At 44.6% G+C, this 22,768-nt stretch overlaps 1 long non-coding RNA gene across 1 annotated transcript in view; it reads left to right on the top strand.

Moving 5' to 3' along the window:
• LOC102729284 (uncharacterized) overlaps nt 1-22,768 on the top strand; it is a 36,681-nt gene that overhangs the window by 11,591 nt on the left and 2,322 nt on the right. Inside the window, exon 3 of the long non-coding RNA XR_014146956.1 lies at nt 3,686-3,749. This is a non-coding gene — a long non-coding RNA (uncharacterized LOC102729284). The remainder of the gene's footprint in view (nt 1-3,685; nt 3,750-22,768) is intronic.

Consider the following 22,768-nt stretch of genomic DNA (forward strand, 5'->3'; position numbering starts at 1 on the left):
TATGGCTCCAAGATCTGATTCTGCTGAGCATCAGAGACCTCTTTCAATTTCTGGTTCCTCCACAAACCAACTGTGTGCCTTGGCAAGTCATTTAACTTCTCTGGGCCTCTTTCTCTGCATCTGTAAAATGGGTAGGTTGGGCTCAACGATATGTCAGGGTCAACCCCTCTCTAGCTCTGATATCTAGACTTTAAAGCCCTTGAGGGACATCACCTCTGTATTCCTAGCACTCAGAAAAGGGCCTGGCTGGGAGTGGGTACCAAGTTGACATATGTTGAGCCAAGTCTATCCTAATGGGGACCTGACTCCTCTGTCCGCATGAACTTGCCATTTCTCTACATTTCTTAGCCTCCCCTTACCTCTTGTGGTCCAAAGATGCCAGAAATTATCCATTTTGGTTGTTTTCCATTTTTCCTATTTTAAAAATGCTTCTATATGTCTCTTAATGGACTAAAGTTTCTCTTGAGTATAGATCTGGATGGGGAATTTTTGGATCATGGGGTATACACAAACAAATCACTCTCAAAAATTGTAGGAATTTACATTCCCACCAACTGTGAGAGCTACCTTTTCCCTGTATTCTTTCCAAACTTCGAGTTTGTCACATTTAAAAAATTTTGTCAATTGGTTGAGTGTGAAATGTTATAAATGTATTTTAACTTTTCATAGCAGAATTTTTCAAGTATTTACAAAATAACAGAGGAATAGGGTAATGAATTTCTATCTACCTGTTACCCACCGTCCAACCCCTTTCCAATTTTGTTTCCTTTAGATTTCACCACCCAGGGGCGCCTGGGTGGCTCAGTCATTAAGTGTCTGCCTTCGGCTCAGGTCATGATCCACGGGTCCTGGGATCGAGCCCCACATCGGGCTCCCTGCTGATCTGTAGGCCTGCTTCTCCCTCTTCTACTCCCCCTGCTTATGTTCCTGCTTTCGCTATCTCTCTCCGTCAAATAAATAAATAAAATCTTAAAAAAAAAATTTCACCACCCATTCTTTTTAACCAAATCCGAGTAATCATTCCATTTCGTCTCTAAATGTTTCAGCAAATATCTCTAAAAGATAAGGACTCCCCCTTTAATTTTTTTATTTTTTAAATTTCTTTTTTACAGATTTTATTTTATTTATTTGACAGAAAGAAACACAGTGAGAGAGGGAACACAAGCAGGAGGAGTGGGAGAGGGAGAAGCAGGCTTCCCACTCAGCAGGGAGCCCAATGCGGGGCTCAATCCCAGGACCCCAGGATCATGACCCGAGCCGAAGGCAGATGCTTAATGACTGAGCCGCCCACACACCCCGGGACTCCCCCTTTTAACCATAACCACAGTGTATCATCAAACATTTCCAAATGTCAACAATAATTCCTCTATATTATCAAATATTCAGGTCAGTGTCCACATTTATCCAATCATCCCATATTTTTAAAAATAATTGCTTGAATTAAGAGTCAAAGTCCATACAATGTGATTGGCTAATATTTCTTAAGTTTCTTTTAATCTAGAGGTACCCCTCTCTCTCTCTATTTTTATTTATTTATTTATTTTTAATAATTTATTTATTTATTTGACAGAGAGAGACACAGCGAGAGAGGGAACACAAGCAGGGGGAGTGGGAGAGGGAGAAGCAGGCTTCCTGCGGAGCAGGGAGCCCGATGCGGGGCTCGATCCCAGGACCCTGGGATCATGACCTGAGCCGAAGGCAGACGCTTAACGACTGAGCCACCCAGGCGCCCCTCTCTCTCTATTTTTAATATCTTGACATTCATTTGTTAAAGAAATCAGGCTGATTTTCCTGTTAGGCTTTCCCCCAGTTTCGCTTTTGCGTGTTGTGTCCCCACGGTGTCATTTCATGTATTCCTCAGTCCCTGTATTTCCTATAAACCGGTAGTGGGGCTAAGAACAGGGGTTGGCAAACTATGGTCCATGGGCCAAATCTAGCAACTACCCTTTTTTGGAAACGGGATTTTGTTGGAACACAGCTCCGCCCATTTGTTTACTATTGTCCACAGCTGCATTTTGTGCTCCAACAGCAAAGTCGTTGCCACAGAGACCAGACACTGTAGCCTGTAAGGTTAAATTACCTGGCCCACTGAGACAAAGTTGGCCCACACCTCCTCCAAAGGCTTGATCAGACCCCTGCTTGATTCTTGGGGCATGATTTCTTCAAAGGAGGTGGTGGTTAATTCCACCAAGAGGCCCATTACATCTACTCGTTTCTCTTTTTGTAGGATTATCAGATCAGCTAATTCATAAGGAGTTGCAAAATGGTGATATTCTAAGTTAATCCTTCTTCATTCCTGTTTCAGTTAATTTGTGGGAATGCTTACATAAAAAGCACCTTCCTCTCATCTACTCTTTGGTTGCCTGAGGCACAGTTCTTACAGAAAAGACAGAATAAATGCTTAATTGTCTCCCTTTATTTACCAGGTTTCAAAATGCAGTGAGTTGATTTCCTAATATCTTTCAGAGATGATCACTGAGGTTTCCTGTTTATTTTTAAAATATCATTATGAACTCATGGATTGAAATATATTCAATGTTTTCTACTCATTGCAGTTCTTTTCCTTACCAATGCTGAAATTGTCTGGACTTTGGCAAATGGGAGTCTCTTCCGGTTGTCTCCCGAGTCCCTTTGCCACAACTCTAGTTTCCTTGATTTGTGGCATTAAAAGTCTATGTATGTGTTGTACATTTTCTGCCCCAAAGCTGGAATCAGCTATTTGTTTTTTGGAGGAGCCTGGGTTCCTTTACAGAAAATTGTATTTAGAGACCACAATCTGGGACTAAAGGTGCTCACTCAAGTGTTGGTTGCTGTTTCCAGACCTGACAACAAGAGGAAACCTGGTGCTTGTTTTCAGATCGGCTACATCAAAAATTCACACTGGGACTTCTGATTGAAATCCAGGATTGTAAAATTTTTACTTCACCCCTTTTGTCCTTTCATTTGTCTCTCCTTTCTCTCACACCAAAAGTCCTGGTTCTCAACACCACCAACAGGAAACTCACTTGCTTTACCCTACACTACCCATCCGACAGTTTCAGAATAACAATCCCAGTGTTCCCACCAACAACATGATGGCTGAAAACAGGCAGCCCTTTTTAAAAATCAGAGTAAAAAATTCTGAAAACAAAAATGGAAAGGAATTGAACAGGAAGGGTCTGTGCTGACCCCGTGTCACCATATGGCAGTTTGCATTGCTGCTGTGATTTTTAGTCCTATGTTGTTGGTCAGGATTTGATTCCTCAATGTAGGAAACTCCTGAAATTATAGCCCTTGCCCTTTGGGAATTTACACATGTCTACAGAGTGGAAGAAACATGAGGTAAAAGCAGTGTAGGCTCGTGGAATGATTGCTTTATTGGTAACTCAAGTGTGCTGATGAACTCCAGACTTCAGTTTCCCTCCATAATGAATGAGCCTCCAAATACACCTGCCTCAGGGCCTTTGCACTTGCAGTTCCCAGTGTCTGGAACACTCTTGCTCCAGCTCTTTTAATGACTGGTACCTTGTTATTACTCAAGTCTCAGCTTCAATATCACCTCCTCAGAGAGGGCCTCTTAGATTATGACTACATAATCTAAAATAGTCCCTCCATTACTTTATCATATCAGCCTATTTTATTTCTTCATGGTACTTTAACCTATCTAACCTGTTTACTTGTTTATGTCTATCTTTCCTCTCTCTAGAATGCAAACTCAATAAGGTCCTTGACTTTCCTGTTCACTGATGTAGCCCTAGGACTTAAAACAGGTATGGCACATAATAATTGCTGAAGAACAATGCCTGCAGAATGAAGGTATGCCTCCTACATGAATGGATGAGCTAGATAATCCCCCAAGTCCTTTTTAGCTCTACGTCTATGATACACTCAATAAATTGAGTGGAGACTCACATACAAGCATGACTGTACCATCTTACAGATGTGGAAACTGAGGCAGTGAGTGGCTTGCCAGAGGCCTCACCAAGAGGGAGGTGGTGTGGTCCAGGAGCAGTGTATGGAAAGTCAAAAGCAGGAGACTCAGGTTTGGGTCCTCACACCCTCCTACTCCATCAGCCTTCTTTCCAAGAGCTGCGTGAGCTGGACAAGCCATTTCATATCTCCAAGGACAGTTTCTCCATCGACAGAGAAGACATACAAATAACTCTGGTCTAGGGTTACTGTGAGATAGTGAAGCTTTGAGAACTGAATGGCACTAGGCACTTTGCAGAATGTTTGCCCTTTCTTTACCTCCAGCTGGTCCTGTGGTTGGGGCGGGGATGAGGAAGGAAGCCCAGGGAGGAAGGGCTGTCTGTGGAGGGGAGGGGGAGGGGAGAGCCAGCTGGTTGCCATGGTTTGTTTTCTCACCTGAGTCCCCAGCCCTCCCCTAGCCTTGCTTCTCTCACCTGCTCAGGTAAAGAGGTAGGGCGAGCCTTGCTCAGCCAATGAACTGCAGTCATTCTCTTAAAGGCACCCAGCCCCTAGCAGGAAAACCAGCCATACCACCCGGAGAGCTCCCCGGTGGGGACCAGAGGCAGCTTGTAATTCAGCCCTCCGTGGCCACCCGGGGACCCCAGGATCTGGTCATCTGATGTCCTGGAGGGTGCTTTCTTCAGAGAGGCCTCCTTCACCTTGCCCAGAGCTGGCTTTCCAGGAGGCTCCCATGCCTCGCTGCCCTGGCAGAGGGAGGAAAGACAGCGTGGCTTTGGCAACTGCCCACCAGGAAGGAGCCCACAGGTGTGAAGGAGAAGCCATTTCCCTGTCCTGACCCCCTGCAGCAACCCTGGTGAGTCCTGACAATCTGGGTTTCTTGAACCTCAGCCCAGCAGGGTCTGGTGGGAAGATGCTTCTCCAGAAGGGCAGAAACCTTGGGTGCTGGTTCCAGCCCTGCTGTGTGACCTTGAGCGAGTCACTCCAGCTTTCTGAGCCTCAGGTTCTCCATCTGGGAGAATGAGGAGCTCTAATTTTCATGTCAGCTTTCTCCTTTTATTTTCCCCTGTCATACCCCTTGTTTTGAAAGACTTTTGTCTGCCAAGCTGTACCTGTTACATAATATCATTAATTGTTTTTCCCCTTCTTTGTTAATTGGGACCCTATACTAGCCAATCAGTGTTTCCTGGTCAGCAGGAACAAACCGCGGTGATACCATTGAGCTGATGTAAGTTAAACCAAAAGCAAAGAAATGTGGTGTTTTAGTCTGCCTGTGTGAGCTTATCTAGAGTCAATATTGGCTTTTCATTTGGCCTTTTGAAATATGAGAAATAGGGCAATTTTCAGAGAATGGGGATCCTAGGTGGGAGCCCCTAGATCTAGCTTGCGTGGTTTATAAGGGCACCAGGCAGAAATACTGCCTTCACACCCCAACCCGGCTTTGGTCTCTACAATATATGGGATGTGTTCTTGAAAGTGGGATCCTGTGGCCTGAAAATTTCCTATTTGGGGCCGGACTGCTCCTAGGGGACTCCACACTGGGTTCATACCCCTCTGCCTGAGGTTGGAAAACCCTGGATGGGAGAGCTGAGGTGTCCTTCAGTCCTCTGCTAGGGGTTGGCCAGTGGGGTGATGTAAACAGATAGGTGTGAGCACAGTATCTGGAGTCCAGGAGCTTATGGTGGACCCAACTTGTGCTGAGAATCAGGACACAGGGCTAATCTGCATTGACTGGCTTTGTAACCTCAGGCAAGTTGCCTAACCTCTTTGAACCTCAGTTTTCCCAGCTGTAAAGTGGGGATTGTAATCTTGGCAATGCTTGCCTACCAGGATTATTCTTAGGGCCAAATAAAATTGTGTATATCCTGGAAGCTCAGAGCCCACAGATTTTAAAATGCCTCCCAGATTCAAAGATTGAAAACAAAAAACCCATAGACATGCATTTTAGAATTGACAAAATAGAGTAATGGATGTTTTATAAAATGTGACCTCCACGATAAAGAATTATTCCAATTATGATGGGATTGTTGTTGCTTGTTAAGTTCTTTTACTTTTTTACAATACCATTTATTGGGACTTTTTTGAAATACAGACTCATATAAACACAAAGCAGGGGAAAACAGCTCACTGAGTCATGGTGTTGACTCCTGGAACTGAACCCCAGGCTGGGAATGTGGCCCTAATGCACGAGGCGGTATAATATGTGGTTGGAACGTGCACTTTGGAGTCAATGTCGAGTTCAAATACAGACTTTAAGACCTACTGGTGACCTTGGGTGTAAGTCATTTTTCCTGCCTCAGTGTCTTCTACATTCTAAATTGAGGTAGAAGTAGAGGAATATCAAAAGTGTTGGCTGGCTAAGTGGTAGTGGTGGTGTTGTTAAGTTGAGGTTCAGCTTAGGACAAGGACTCAGAACCCACAAAGTTGTTCCATTAGAGAGTCCGAAATCGGGAGGACTCCTGATCCTTAGAGTGGACTGGGTAAACTGATTCAGAGCAAAACATTTGAGTCTGTCTCCCCATCCATGAAATGGAGCCCCTCACAGCCCTGCCATCATCTGGGGGTGGCAGGAGACTCCTGGAGACATTGGATGAGCAGGTCTTTGGAACCAGTCCATTCCCCTGAGTCCAGGGGGCTGTTGTCACTTTTTGCTTCAGGGGCCCAGATAAGGTACCAAGGTCCTTCTGTTCAGTCATCTGAGCTTCTTTGCCCTGTCCCTTTTCCCACAGCTCCCTGATGAGCAAATCAGTCTCAGGGAATGCTGGTTCAGGGTCTTGATGGTACCTCCCTTCCCAGTGAGGCTGCAGGAGAATGAGTGGAGTGAGGGCTAGAATAGAAGTTTCCCAGGAACGGGAAAGGCAGCCCCTCTTGCCCAGGCTCTGGGCAGATGGTGTGTGAGAGCATGTATGTGCATGCGTATTTGTGCACATGAGCTAACAAAATTCAAGTTGAAAAATTCTAATGCTGTGAAGGCCCCCAACAGGTCATGTTGGCCAACGCCCTGCACTGTGCAGTCCTCTCTTCTAAACAACACTAGAAGGTTGTGGCTGCACCCCAGGGAAGTCTCCTAAACATCTTTCCTTGGTAACCAAACTTGCCATCTCTAAATCCTCCCGAGGGTGTATGCAGGGTATGTGTGAGCATGTTTGAGGGCCTTGCGTATCTACGTTAGAGTTCCATGGACACTGAGCACCGAGACCATGCAGAAAAATAAGCTTGAGGTGGATGGATTGGGGTGCCTTGGGGATTGGGTATTCATCCGGTCACTGTGAAGCTTAGAGGCACTTTGGTGGAGGAGCTACATCTATTGAGCACCTACTATGATCGAATGATTGTGCTAATTGTTTAAAATTCATGATCTCACTTAATCCGTACAGCAGTCCATTTTAGTATTCCCATTTTACAGATGAAAGCTGCAGGGCTCAGAGAGGCTACAGATCTTGAGTAAGATTGCTCAGCTGACAAATGGCCGAACCATGACTCGGGTCTTTGTACAGCTGAATCAAGAGGCTTAGCTCTCACCTGTTCCATCAGAAGTTGCAAATCAGGCCAAATACGAAAGTCCCCAGATCCAATTTGTTTGGTCTACAAGTGTTTTGTTTTGTTTTAACCTCTTAAAATTTAGATGCCAACATTTGAAAATGGAGCTGTTTAATATAAAAAATCTCGATTCAGACTTCTCTTTAAAAATCAGGAGAATGGAGCCCTCTAGGTCCACACCCTCCTATGCCAACCATCAACTTAAATTGATAATCAGCAGCTGCCTTGCAACAGAACACGTGACCTAGTTTGCCACAGTTCCCATCACTCCCTACTATCTACCCTGCACACTCTCATTTATGTTGCCGGCCCAGCCCCACAGGTCTGCAGAGACCTGGGCCCTGGTCCTAGCGCTTGAACTCTGTGACCTTAAGTAAGTTATAACACTTGTCTGGGGTTTAGCTGTAACCTGGGATAGTGAACACTCTGAAATAACTTTCTAAGTGGCTTTCTGTGCCGTTTGGGAGAGAAACAACACGTCTCCAGCATCTCCACGTCCTGACCACGTGGCTGTGCGCGATGTATGGCCATGTAAGTGACACTAGGAGTGGTGGGTGTTATTCACTCTTTGTCACCATCATTCTGCTGCACTGCATATCTGATGCTTCTTGTGACAGGAGACATTTGGGGGCAGGTAGGGCCTGGCATGATGCCCATTCCCAACACTGCTCAGAGTTCGACTTCCATGTGCCTTGGCTCATCTCTTCTGGGAAGCCTGATTGAGATTTCAACATCCGAGTGTCCTGTTCTGACCCCATTTTTGCTCTAGAGTGTACAAGAGAAAATCTACAGCCCAGCTAAGAATGTTCTCTCTTTCCTGTTACACACGCACACACACACCTCTGAGTGAGAAATAGCCATGCTTTAGAAGTCTGCACTTCTATCTAGTCTTACTCGAGTTCCTGGGATCAGATCTTTAGAGACACGGACGCACTAGTACAGATGGAAATGTGTAGATCATCTAGTCCAACAATAGCAGATACGTTCACTTCATTTGCTAATTACAGTCAACTGGTAGAGGGTTGAAAAGGCTTCTGAAGCTGCATATGAGCATGGAACGATCAATGCTGAGATCTATCAGCGATGTCTACTGTGGACTTGACAAAGGCTTGTAGCAGGACTTATGCCAGCAATTATACCAACACAAAAACGGGGGAACCGAGGTGACTTGCCCAAAGTCACTCAGCAAGGCAAGGAAGAGTCCGATCTGGAAGCAGGGTCTCTCTTCACCTTGAGGCCACTGTTGATTCCACTGTATTAGCTCAGAGAAGACAATTGAAACTGGGCGGGGAAATGAGAAACAGGGCTCGGACCAATGAGTCCTGGCTCCCCCGGAAGCCTGGCTGGGGTTGGGGCTGAGGAATTCAGTTCTGTGTCACTAGACCGAGCCCTGCCAGCCTGGGCCTGATGCCTTCTGCTCTACTTCTCAGAGTCCCTTTGCTCCTGCCCCACTTTCCTGTCTCACTTTCCTCGGGCTCAGAGTGTGCACGTTGGAGCATGGGGCCTCCGGGGATCCTGGGTCCTACATGCCCTCTTTTGGCAGAGCCATCAACAAGCTCCCAGCCCCCTCCGTTCTGGAAGAGAAGTCCTAGGACAGGCGCTCGTAACCTACTGATGCCATGGACTCCTCTGGCAATCTGTGAAGCTGGAAGGACCCCTTTTCAGAATGTTTTTAAATGCACAAAAGAAAATACATAGGACTGTAAAGAAAACCAATCCTGACAAAATACAGTTATCAAAATACGTATCAAAATTGTATGGCATAATAATATGTACTTTTTAAAAAAAGATTTTATTTATTTATTTGAGATAGAGTGAGAGAGAGAGAGAGTGCAAGCAGGGGCAGAGGGAGAGGGAGAAGCAGGCTTCCCAACGAGCAGGGAGCCCGATGCAGGGCTCGATCCCAGGACCCTGGGATCAGGACCTGAGCCGAAGGCAGATGCTTAACTGACTGAGCCACCCAGGTGCCCCAATAATATGTACTTCTTTATTAATAACTTAAAAATGAGATCTGGCAGCAGATATAATAACTATTGTCATTTTAAATTAATGAGCATAAATGATATTTTGAAAGATCTTTGACAACTATGTGATACAGAAATATCTGAGTTCTTTTAGTGACTCAGCCACAGGAACTGTCAGTATTACTGTGGTCACTGCTGACATTTGTAATGGAACAAAGTATTTAACTTGAGTTAAAGGTTAGTGAAAATAAAGATGGAATTTTTTCCTTCCAAGTTCAGACAATTCTATTTGTGGACCCAGGTGGAGAATCCCTCACTCTAGGATGCTCAAGTAGGAGTCCTCCTGTCCAGTGGTTTACAAACTGTGGGCCGTGGAACCCTGGGGATTCTGATAGTGTCACGGAGGCTGCCAGATGGTGGGGGCAGTCAAGACAACCAGCCGACCAGGTAGCCACCTTTGCCCTAGCCCAAGAAGGTTCTTATTTGAGTTCACGTTAGTGATTCGTAAGATTCCTTTGTTAAAAAAAGAATGGGTTCACCTGTTTGTGTATGAATGTCAAGAACCTTCACTTGGCTCCACCCACCTCTTCATATGACAGGGAGCAAAGCCTGGAGCAGGGGCAGGAAGGTGCTGGAGGCACGCTGCCTTTTGGTGGCAGGCTTGGGGCTGTGGACTGCAGGGGAGGCAGTGGGAAGCAGCCGGGCAGGGGCAAACTTCCCACCACCTCTCTGCCTGCCAGTCAGTTCAGGGAAGCCATTTTTGTGGCCAAGCGTGGGGCCAAGAGTCAGGAGACCTGAATCCGAGGTTCTAATTGTGCCATTACCTTAAATTTCTCATTTGCAAAACCGACAAGTGTTGGGAGGGCCAAATCAGAAAACATTTCCTTAAGAAAAAGTCATAAAGAGCTATTGAAGGGATTTTAATGTATCTGTCTCTAAGCCTGAGACCCTTTTCTCTGCTCTTCCTCGAGGTCTTGTTCCCCATACTGACAAAGCAGATAGTCCCGCTGACCCAGGGCGGTGTAACCCCGGCTGCCCAGCACGTGGCACAGTCAGATTTGTGGTTGGACCGCCAATCAGGAGTCACCCAGTCTACCAACTGACCTCCTCAGTTCTTCCTTCTTGCTGGCCCTACTGCCATGTCATGGTCTCTGGCCTGCATTCTCGAACAGCCCCCCCCATCTCTCTCTCTCTCTCTGCCCCAGTCTGCCTTCCATGGAGCCCAAGTACTTTGTGACTGTAAGTTTCTTCTGCTTCAAGGCCCATGATGTCTCCTCCCCGCACACCAGGCCAACTCCAGCCTCCAGAGCATCATAGCCCAGGTTCCTCAGGATCTGCCTCCAGGCTCCCCACGCTCTCTTTCCCCCCCAGTCCCCCCTCCCTCCTCTTGCAAGGAGGCTGCTGTGGCCCTGCTGCTGGAGTCTTCCCTGCCTTTTCCATCTGATTCTCCCAAGCCCTGGGAGCTGTGGGAAGAAGAGATGATTCAGAAAACCAGGAGTGCTTCTCTCCCAGAGGCTGATCTGGAGGGCAGGAGGAAGCTGAACATGCACAGGACTCAGAGGAGTTCGGTTGATGGGGGCCTGGGGCAGGTGTGGCTCTGCCCCCTGTCAGGAGCCGGCAGAGGCTAATTTCAGAGACCAGCCAGGAATGTGTGGGGAGAGCTGGGAGCACCTGCACAGTCAGAGAGAATCTACTATTTGCTACACTTATCTGAACCAGAGGCAGGAACCAGGTCACCAGGAAAAGAATACTGCTGAGGGATGGGGAATTCACAGAATCCCTGATTCTTAGAATGTCAGAGCCAAAAGGGACCATGTAGCTCTTTCCTCTAGTCTAATTCTTTTTTGCTTCAGACGGAAAAGTAAGGCCCAGAAAAGAGTGATGGCTTGCCCAAAGTCCCATGAGTTTGAGGCAGAGCCTGGACTGGAGCCGACATCTGATTTTCTTCCCAATCTCCATGTTCTGGGCTCTGGCCTTGGACTCCTACCAGAAGACTGAATAACTGGTCCAGGACTGATTTACCAACAATGCGTTAATGTGTCACTTTTGGGCAGTGCAATGTTGGCTCTTACCTGGGGCTGTCAACATCTTAACCCAAAGGGCCCCAGACAGGTTATAAGTATGCTGAAATAGAGAGCCCTCAGGTCTTGAGTGGCCAGGTGGAGCCTAAGGCAGCCAGAGTCCCCAAACCTGATGAGACAGTCACCTGCAGGCCTCTAACAACCTCATTAGCACAGCCCAAGTGGTATCCAAATGTTATCATGTACATGATAGGAAAAGTTGGGAAGTAATGCTTTAACCCTAGAGCAGGAGAAATTTTAGGGGTGGTGTGGGCAAAGGTGGGGAAAGGGAGAGTCTAAAGACACAGGTTCTATCCTGGTACTATAGAGAGGAGTAAAGCATAGTTTCTTCCCACTTAAAAATATAACATAAATGTTAGATGAGCAAGGATTTTGTATTTCTAATAATTATGGGATAGCTTGTTGAAGACCAACCCTTCCACCGAGAATTGTTAAATGAGCTGAACAAATAAATGTGTGTGTGTGTGTGTGTGTGTGTGTGTTTGAAGGCATTAGAGAGCTACCAAAGCAACAAGGACCTGAGGGTTCAAGATTCCAGAGATAAAAGAAATGCACAGAGGTAAGGTCCATATTCAGCTGCCACTTTGCCCTTCAAGGCAAAGGCCATTTCTCATATGCCGTCAGATTTGTGGTTGGACTAAGAAGCTAAAAAGAAGCTGAACATCTGAAGGTGTCATAAAACTAAGATATAAAAAATGGATTTCAGGGTCCACCAAATAGGAGTGTCCCTAATAGACACCCCAAGCTTTCAAATGGAACCCCTAAAGGGTTCCACCCTAGGACTAGAGGCAAATCAGAAATAGACCAGCCCCACAAAACTGAAGACTAGCATATAATCAACTCAGTCCCTTATAAAACTTATAAGACCCTTGCTGGCCAAAAGTAAAAATTTCTCTGAAGGAAGATTTAGGGTCTCAAATTTTCCTATAATTTTTTATACACGATATCTAGCATTCAATGAGAAATTTCAAAAAATCTCATTAGGCAAACCAAATGGCCAAAAACCAGAAGAAAAAATAGACAATAGAAATAAGTCCACAGAAGATCCAGATATTGGCATTATAAGATATGGACTTTTTTTTAAGATATGGACTTTAAAATGTGATTTATATATTCAAGAAATTAATTGACAAGATGGAGAATTTCAGCAGAGAACTAGAATCTACCAAGGAAGCTTCAAATAAAATTTGATCAAATGAAAATTCTAAGCCTGAAATACAATAACTGAAATTAAGAAGTCACTAGATGGATATAACAGTACAGTATCTTAAGCACAGCTGAAGATAAAATTAGTGAACAGAAAGATAGGTCAGTATAAAGTACCCAGACTACAGCACATATAATAAAGAAGAGAGTCATATGGACCATGATGAAAATGTCTAATTATGTATAATTGAAGTCCCAAGGGAGAGTGGGAGCAAAGTGGGGACAGGGGGTAGGAAAAAAGGAAAAGAAGGGAAAGGAGAAGAGAGGGGGAAGAAGTGAAGAGAGACTCAGAGAAATGAAGTGATACTGGAAGCAATATTTTATGATAGTCAATAATTTTCCAAACCTGATGAAAGACATCAAGCCACAGATTTAAGAATCACTTTAAACCCCACACAGAATAAATAAAGAGAAAACTAAACTAGGGTCTATTATGGTATAACTGCTGAAAACCAAAAATAAGGGGAAGTCTTGAAGGTGGTAATAATGAAACTGACAGCTTCTCAACAGAAATAATGAAAGCCAGAAGGCAATGGAACAATATCTTCAAAGCGATGAATGAGACCAGATATTGCATGAGCATAGATTAATGGTTCTCAAGGTTTATTATGTGTATGAATCACCTGGGCTGGAGTGGGAGGAGAGGAGGAGTGTTAAAATTTTAGACTCCCAAATCCTATCCTAGATATTTGGATTTAGCAGCTCTGGAGCAGAGTCAAGGAATAGACTTTCAAGAAGTATTCTGCTGTTTCTGATGCTGTTGGGCTGTGGTAGATTGTTTGCAATGATGGCTGCAACATTCCCACCATTCCTGTGCCCATGCCCATTTGCAATGTGACTTTGCCACGATAGAGTTTATTTTTCCTCCTTTTAAATCTGGGCTTGCTCTATGGCTTATTTTGACTGATAGATATCAGTTAACCTGATGTAATGGGACATTTGAGCCTTGGCCTCAAGAAGCCTTATATTTTCAGCATTCACCTTCTGGGACACAGCTGCCATGTTAAAAAAAAAAAAAAATCAAGACTATCCTGCTGGAGACATTTGGAGAGAAAGGCACAGTCAATAGCCAGCACCAACAACCAGACAGATGAGTGAGGCATGGGTCCAACCAGGAGAGAGAAACCATATAGTACATTGAACAGGAAAAGTTTAAAGAATTAGGACTGACTAATAAGAAGTAAAGAGAACTCTAAAGAATACAAGAATAGCAAATATAAGGAGCCCCTATTATCCCTAGGGTGGACATAGAGCACCTGAAGAAGAGCCTCCCCCACTGCCCCCAGGGCTGAGATCCAGATCTCATCACAGAGGACATGGCTGTGGCCTCCAAATGGCAGAGAGGTCACTGTGGTACCATGCCAGGCCATCCTCTGAAAGTTGCTGGAATTGTGTCCTCTCTTATTCCAGGAAAGCCATTCATAGGGAAATGTCTCTCCAGGGACACTCTGCTACAAAATCACTTAAGAGAGATTCCTGGGGAAGCTGTTGGCTGCCAGGTGCTGCCGGCCACGTGTACTGCCAGAGACTGATGCTGGAGAAGCCATGCTCTGCAGGAGCTGGCCATGGGGGACCCATGCACACCGCAGGAGGCTGGTGAGCTGGCATACTAACACCAGGAAGCAAAACGCTTTCTTACTTTAATGTCTCCCTCTACTACCGACAAGAGGGAGCATCCTGCCAGCCGGCAAAGAAAACAAATCTAGAAAGGGCCCAGATTCATTTTCCTGCAGCAGGCAAAAAGGGTAAACAGCATAGACCATCTTAGGCTAGCTAGCCCCAGGCTATCTCTCTGACTACAGTCTTTTGAGTGACCTTAGAGGAGACAGCACTATCTGGCTAAGCCCAGCCCAAACTGCCAACTTTCAGAATTATGAGTAAATGTCATTGTTTTTAAGCCCTAAGTTTTGGGGTCATTTGTTTATGGCAAAATATTGTAATACCAGTGTTGCAAGCAAGCTGGATTGTGCCCCACTCTGGCAAATTTCTTTGTGCTATCTCCTCTGCCTGAAGTAATACCCTTGGCCTTCTCTACCTGATGGATGTATTTACCTGCAGCTACTTAATTAATTAATGTTTTATTAACTTGTAGAACATATGTAGAAAAGCACACAGTCAGAAATGCTCAATACATTTTACCAAGGGCTTATCTGGTATTACCTACAGTCAGATGCCTACCCCCATGGTACCTTCCAGTCACTAGCCATGTCCCCAAGGGTAAACAGTGTTCTGACATATTTTTTTAATTTAAATTCAATGAACCAACTTATAGTACATCATTAGTTTCAGATGTAGTGTCCAAAAATTTATCAGTTGCATATAACACCCAGTGCTCATCACATCACATTGTTCTGACCTCTTATATCATGGTTAGTTTTGTACTTTGTATCACCGGATCATACAATATGTTCTCCTTTGTGCCTGGCTTCTTTTGCTCAACATTGTATTTGTGAGATCCATCCATGTTGCTATGTGTAGCTATAGTTCATTTTCATCACTGTATACTTTTCAATTTGGGAAATATAGTACAATTTATATATCTATTCTATTGATGGATATTCAGGTTATTTCCAGTTTGGGGCTGTTTTGAAAAGTGCTGCTTGCACATGCCTTTGGGTGAACATGGGTACATTCACATTTCTTTTGGTTATTCTTATAATTAATGGGTTATGGAGCACTCTCATAGTATATTAAAACTTAAAAAATCAAGGTGGCTCAGTCAGTTAAGCATCTGACTCTTGTCTCAGCTCAGGTCTTAATCTAAGAGTTGTGGGTTCAAGCTCTGCATTGGCCTCCATGTTCCATTAAAAAAAGAACTTTATAAAAATCAAAATATAAAATGACACACACAGATTAACAACCATGAGAAAGGAGGAAAAAAACAAATATCTATGCATAGAGTAAAAAGATATTGGAAGAGAAAAATAAAATGTTGACATAGCTTATGGGTAAAGGAAATAGGAGTGATTTTTACCTCTCAATATTCTGTCTTTCCAAATAATTGTAAAATGACCATATATTACTTTTATAGTCAAAGAAACGTTTAGTCATTTGATCTCCAAAATCTTGCTCAAATGCCACCTCCTTCCAAGTAGCCTCACCATGGCCATATCCCTGTAGCCAGCCAATGTCTTACTTCATTTTTATACTCTGGAGCAAAACCACCTTGCAGTAGGAGCACAACACCTTACCTAGAGAAGATGCTCTCAACATATCTGACCTTTTCCCTACAGTCACAGAAATTTCAACACCAGCTCACATTTCTCAAAAGAGCACCCCAGCTTGCCAGTAAGAGAGGCAGGAATATGAATCCACATGACTGTCTCCATTTTCAACTTGAAAGCACCCAACACATGGGGCGCCTGGGTGGCTCAGTCGTTAAGCGTCTGCCTTCGGCTCAGGTCATGATCCCAGGGTCCTGGGATCGAGCCCCACATCAGGCTCCCTGCTCTGTGGGAGGCCTGCTTCTCCCTCTACCAGTCCCCCTGCTTGTGTTCCCTCTCTTGCTATGTCTCTCTCTGTCAAATAAATAAAATCTTAAAAAAAAAAAAAAGAAAACACCCAACACACAAAGATTTTAAGCAATAGGCTTGCTGCTGCTGGGCAAATCACTGGTAGGGGCATTCTTAACAGCTCAAGCAGTAAAGAGGAATCTGGTGCAAAACATATGATCTACTAAGTATATTCTGAACAGAGCAAAAAGGCAGGGGTGGAGATGAAGAAAAAAGCAAAAATATGGAAACCTCAGCTTTGCATTACCAGCTGTGTAACTTTGAGCAAGTTAATTTACCTCTCTGAACTCCAGTCCCCTCTCTGTCACATGGGAGGGATGGGAATGGACCAATTTCCAGGATGGCAAATAGGGTTTGACTCTGATTAGGTGGTGGTGGCTGCCTGGAGTACTATGTTGAGAAAGATTCTGAGGAAAAGTCCAGGCTTAGTGAAAAAGAGTGCTGTGATTCATTAATAATTTCCACCATGAGCAGGGAATTTGAAATTGGTATTTATTATGTTTATTACATATTTATTTGTCTTTTTTGAACAAACTGCTTGTCAAGATCCTTTCCAGCCCTATTTTCAGTGTTCCCGAGTTTAGATCTATTTAAGTGTCTGGTGGGCATCATATTCATCCCATAGGCAATTCTCTTAATTCCAAAGGCAAAGGAATTTTAATTATCTTCTAAAACTCTAGACTTCAGGGTGCCTGGATGGCTCAGTCAGTTAAGCATCCGACTCTTGATTTTGGCTAAGGTCAGAATCTCAGGATCGTGAGATCAAGCCCCATGTTGGGCTCCACCCTGGGCGAGGAGTCTGCTTAAGATTCTCCCTCTCCTTCTCCCTCTGCCCCTCCCCATCCCCCATACTCTCTCTCTCTCAAAAAATTAAAATGAATAAAAAATAAAACTATAGATTTTGTCTTCAACAATGTATGTGATATATATTTAAACAATTTGTAAGACTCTCAGAGAGCCTTGGAGATGAAAATGTTTGAATACAATGTGTTAATTACATAATCATAATCATTCTTTTGAAATCATATTATTACAATGACCATCTTTGACAGCCTTTCTTTCCTGTCTGCCCATTGCCCTCCTCAGGTTGAAGTTGGTCTTGGGAGGTGTGTGTGTGTGTCCTGCTTGGCTGTAATGGGTAGTAGAGTTAGTATCTACATGAATAAGGTGAATGTCCTAGATACAGTCCCACAATCTCAAACCACTCAGAATCCCCAGGATTGGCTCATTCATTTGCTCTTTGTGGACCCATCTGGAATGTAATGTGGCTTGGGATTTCTGGAGGGAGGTTGACCTTTGCCTTATCTGAGAAACAAATATCCTACAACCATCAGGAGAGTGGTAGGGATGCTGACTGAACAATGTAAATAACACATAAATTGTATGTTCATGACTGCTGAAGGGACCCATGCACAGGATGCCAGGTGAGTACATAATGTGTGTCTAGCAGAATAGTCAGGCTATCAGAAACACAGGCTTTGGGATCAGACTGTTGTGGGTTTCAACACAGCCCTGACGTTTATAAATGAGTTTGTACCAGCTACTTAACCTCTGCTTCCTCATCTGCAGAATGGGTTTAATAGTGGTACCTACTTTGAAGGGTGATTGTATGAGATAATTCATGAAAAGCCCAAGTGTTGAGCACAGATTAAGTTTGCCCTACATAGGAAATATTACTATTGCTATTGTTTTCTTAAAATTATTAGCAGTGCTTTCTAATTATATATACCATAAAACCTCAGGAATGTGAGTTTTGCTTATGTAAATTTTGTGGACATAAAGACAGGGGCTGGAATGGGATGAAGTTTTTGTTGGTGTTTTAGTAAGGAACAAAATGCTTCCTTAAAAAAAGTTAGAAAATACAGATGGTAAAAAGAACAAAATCAGTACTCAGAAGTAGTCATTGTTAATCATTTGGTGTATATTCTTATGATAATAATGACTATATATTAGAATGGAAAGGGATATTTGACAAAAATAGGATCACACTGAACAGGCTGTTTTATAACCAGCAGTTTTTCAGTGAGTAATGGGATGTCTACAGGCAAATGTATTGGTTTCTTGTTTATTTGTTGTAATAAAAGACATCTGACATAAAATTTACCATTTTAAAGTGTATAGTTCAGTAGTGTTATGTATATTCACGTTGTTGTAAAACAGATCTTCAGAGCTTTTCCATCTCGCAAATCTGAAACTCTATACCCATGAAACAACTCCCCCCTCCCTGTTTCCCCAGTCCCGGTACACACCAGGCTACTTTCTGTTTCTATGAATTTGACCATTTTATCATTATTTTTGTTCAGTGCCTATGCCCAACATGGAGCTCAAACTCACGACCCCAGGAGTCTCATGCTCCACCGACTGAGCCAGCCAAGCGCCCCTGAATTTGACTACGTTAGATACCTCATATAAATGGAATCATACCTATCTGTTGTTTTGTGACTGGCTTACTTCATTTAGCAGGGGGTCCTCAAGGTTCATCCATGTGGCAGAACTTCCTTCCTTTTTGAGGCTGAAAAATATTCTTTTGTAGGTAAATACCACATTTGTGTGTCCATTCATCCATTGCTGGACACATGGGTTGTTTCCACCTCGGGGCCATTTTGAATATGGCTGCTATGGACATGGGTGTACAAATATCTCTTCAAGGCCCTGCTTTCAATTCCTTTGGCTAAATACCCAAAAGTGGAATTGCTGGGTCATATAGTAGCTCTATTTTTAATTTTTTGAGAAAGCTACATACTGTTTTCCATAGCAATCACACCATTTTGCATTCCCACCAGCAGTGCACAAGGGCTCCAATCTCTCCACATCCTCACCAACAGTTGTCCTTCCTTCCTTCCTTCCTTCCTTCCTTCCTTCCTTCCTTCCTTCCTTCCTTCCTTCTTTGGTAGTAGCCATCCAAAGGGGTGTGAGGTGAACAAATGTATCATTTGAATACAGCTCTAGGAAAAATATTTCAAGTCCTCAAAAGAACAAACCCTTTGGTCACTGAGCAGCCTGGAATCTTCCTTTTTATACAGAAACAACTAACAAATTGTTCTGAAACGTATCAGATCTAATCTCATTAAACATATTCTGCTTTGTGGATTAACCTCCAACTCCATCACTCCACATTTTAGGTTGTTTACTTATTAAAAGATAGTTACTAGTTTTGCCACACTGCGGCAGGTCAACTGAGGCTACTTGCTTTCTCCTCAAAAACCAGGCTACCTCCAAACAGTCTCTCTTCAACGTCCTCCAGCTGTTTATCTCCTTCTTCCTTGGTTCCCCATCCCAGCCTTCACTTCTTGAATGAGGGGTTCTCCATTGTGCCAGCTTTTTCCAGCCCTGCTCCAACCTCGTCCCCTCAGCCCTGCCCCTCAGAGGCCCCGAAATTCTCCTGACTTAACTCACATGCTGGGTCCCAGGTTCCCTCAGATCCTTGTCCCCAGCTTGAGGCCCTCTGTTAACTTGCAGCAGCACCTGCTCAGGGAGGTCCGTGTGTGTGCGTGTGTGCGTGCATGCACGTGCGTGTGTGGTGCAGTACCAAAAACTACCATTCCCTTAACAGTCTTGGTTCCCACTTGTGCCTCTCCCCACACCCCATATCCTCCTTTTGTAGAGCTACATTCTTTCGGTCACAGCCTGCCCCCTACACGGCAGTCAGCCTCTCATCTGGACCTTCTGAAGCAGCAGCAGGCTGTTAACAATGCTTGCAGAAACACCAGCTAAGACACCATGCTGCTGCAGCCGAAGGGCTTAATTTTGCCTTAATGCTGGCCTTAGACACCGACTCCCTCATGAAATAGGACTCTGCTACACCATGTTATCATTTTTAAAAATTGAGTTAAATTTAACCCCAAATACTGTTCAGGTTTTAAGTGTACAGTTCAATGAGGATTTGGGTGTTTGGTTTTTTTTAAGGTTTTATTTCTAAGTAATCTCTACATCCAAAGCAGGGCCTGAATCCCAACCCTGAGATCAAGAGTCACATGCTCCACCTACCATGCCAGCTAGGCACCCCCAGTTCAATGAGTTTTGACAAATGTGAACCCCCGTGAATTATAAGATTTTGGTACACAATCAGCTAATTTAGAGAAATTGCAAGATTCCATAGAACTGTTGGAAGGAGTATGGGGTTTGGAGTCAAGAGACCTGGTTACCTGGTCAAGCCTCTGCCATGAACCAGCTGTGTGACTTTGGGCAAGTACCTTCCCTTCTTTGAGCCTCTGTTTCTGATCTGTACAGTAAGACCGATTCTAGGGGGCTTCTTCCCGCTGTAGGCCCACTGACATGACAGGTGTTGAAAGAGGTCACACCAGACTTCCTGAAATTATGGAGAGCTGCTGTGTCCTGCCTACATTTGCAAAGTGAGTGCACCCCACCTGGATCCTTCCGATCAGATTCCGGAAGAAGAGAAACTGAAGAAATAATAATTACAACAATAAACAAAGATGTCAGAAATCTGCCAAACCGAGCCCTGCATCCTGTAGGAATGTACCAAATGCTTATAAATAAATCCTTCTCAAATTTGTTTGCTCCAGTGCATTAATGAAGGAAGATTCTGAAGGGATTAGCTTCAAATTCACAACAAGTATCAAAAACACACTGTTTGCCAAATAGGTTGAGTTTAGCCAATTTTGCTGTTTGGGAGCTGATGTGCCTTGCTAAAAGACAGAAGTGCTCTCCAACAACATAAGACAAATCCCTCACATCCACAGAGCATTTTTTCACTTCCCAAAGCCTTCGTATTTATTTCTCATTTGACCTATACATCAGTTCTACGACAGGAAGCAGGACAAGGATTATTCTCTTTCCCTTTTTCAGGTGAGGTCCCAAAGCCTGGAAAAGTAAATACAGTAAATATTCTCATAATTACCAGCGAGCCCACCCCTCTGGATTCCCAGCCCTGTGTCTTTCGACTGGGCCCCGCTGTCTCTTTTGCAAACAAATCTACCAATCCCAAGAACAGAGTCCAAGAAGATCTAAAAACAATAATAACAAGGAGAACTCTCATAGGTAGTAGTTAATAAAAACAGACATGTATCGCCTTTACACTAGGTATTAATGCTTGTAATTTTCCCAACAGCCCAACGAGGGTTCTCCCTATTTTGCAGAAGATGAATGGAGGCACAGAGACAGTTCATGGCTTGCTCAAGCTCACACAGCAAGGAGGTGCCAGAGTGGGGATTCTGCCCAGGCCCTTCAAGGCCCAGACTTTTGTCCCTAATGCTACACTGCCTCATGTTCCACCATGCTGCTGAAAGGGCTTCCTAAAACTATTCATTGGTGAGATGAGCGGCCCTAAGAGTCAGCGAGGGCCCTGTTCCCAGCACTTCAAGTGGAATCTGGGTGATCATGATCACTACTGAGCAAGGTTTAGAGGGCAGTTAACGTTTAAGGCAGATGGCCAGGCCAAGCGTCCTGGAGGGTCCCTTCTACCCAGAGATTATAGGATTTGTTGAACACTCCCAAAGAGTCCAGTCTTTCCTATCACGACAGTGACAAGTCTTCTTGGCCTTGAGTTTCCAGACTGAACATCCTCTCCCACTTGGCTGTGCAGGGATCATCCTGGAAATCTGACAGCATTGTTCCCAGCCCAGGGACTGGGGAGGAGGGACAGCAAACATGAAATTACAGGGTGTCTGCCGCCTGATTAAAGCAGCGCGCCGTGTGCAGCGCTGTGGTAATGCAGCATACCAGGGTCACTCCTGGGCCCAGGGCCCAGATATTAGTCACAGAACCACCGTCAGAACTGCAGAGGTTCTCAGCAGCACCTCATTCAAGCACTGCTTTTCACACGTGGGGAGACAGAGGCCCAGAGAGGGCAAGCGACTTGCCAGAGGCCACATAGCATTCGTTCAACCAAATTTTAAGTGCCTACCGTGTGAAGCACTCTACTTGGGACTGGGAATTCAGGGTGAACAAAACAGCCACAAGCTCCAGTCCAATAGAGTTTATACATTATTGGAGAAATGGGCAAAAGGAGATAAGCACATAAAGTCAGAGATTGTGATCTGTGGTATGAAGAACATGGAGTACTCCAGCCAAGTCGATCTAGGGCGGTCTCTCTGAGAAGGGGGTGCAGCTTAAACTGAGGCTTGAAGGATGGGAAGTGTATGGTGTTTGTGTGTGTGTGTGTGTTGGGGGCCACGTGGTCTAGGCCATGGGAACTGTGCCCTAGAGCCCCCAGGCTGGGGAGAGCTCCATGTGTTTGAGAAGCTGGTGCAGGGCAAGGGCAGGGTAGGGGAGCAGAGAGGAGGAGTCAGAGGTGGATGGAGTCTGGAGCACATGAGGTCTTGCGGGCTGAGGTGACAGGTCTGGAGTTTATTCCTGTTGTGTTACAGAGTCGCCGGAGGGTCTCTTGCAGGAGAGTGGCAGGCATGCCGGAACATTTCCTGCTTTTCTTGGTTGAGGGGCCCCCCGGGAGCCCCATCACCCTAGAGGCTGGCAGAAAACACATCAGGCATTGCTACTCACACAAAATGAGCCTGGCTATTCCTCGTCTTTATCTACTGATCTCTATGCACTTTATCCACATTAAGTAATGAGGGCACTCACATTATTTGAGGTTCTC

Source organism: Leptonychotes weddellii, chromosome 7 (assembly GCF_054177405.1).
Source record: "Leptonychotes weddellii isolate Sample4059 chromosome 7, ASM5417740v2, whole genome shotgun sequence".
Lineage (NCBI taxonomy): Eukaryota > Metazoa > Chordata > Mammalia > Carnivora > Phocidae > Leptonychotes > Leptonychotes weddellii.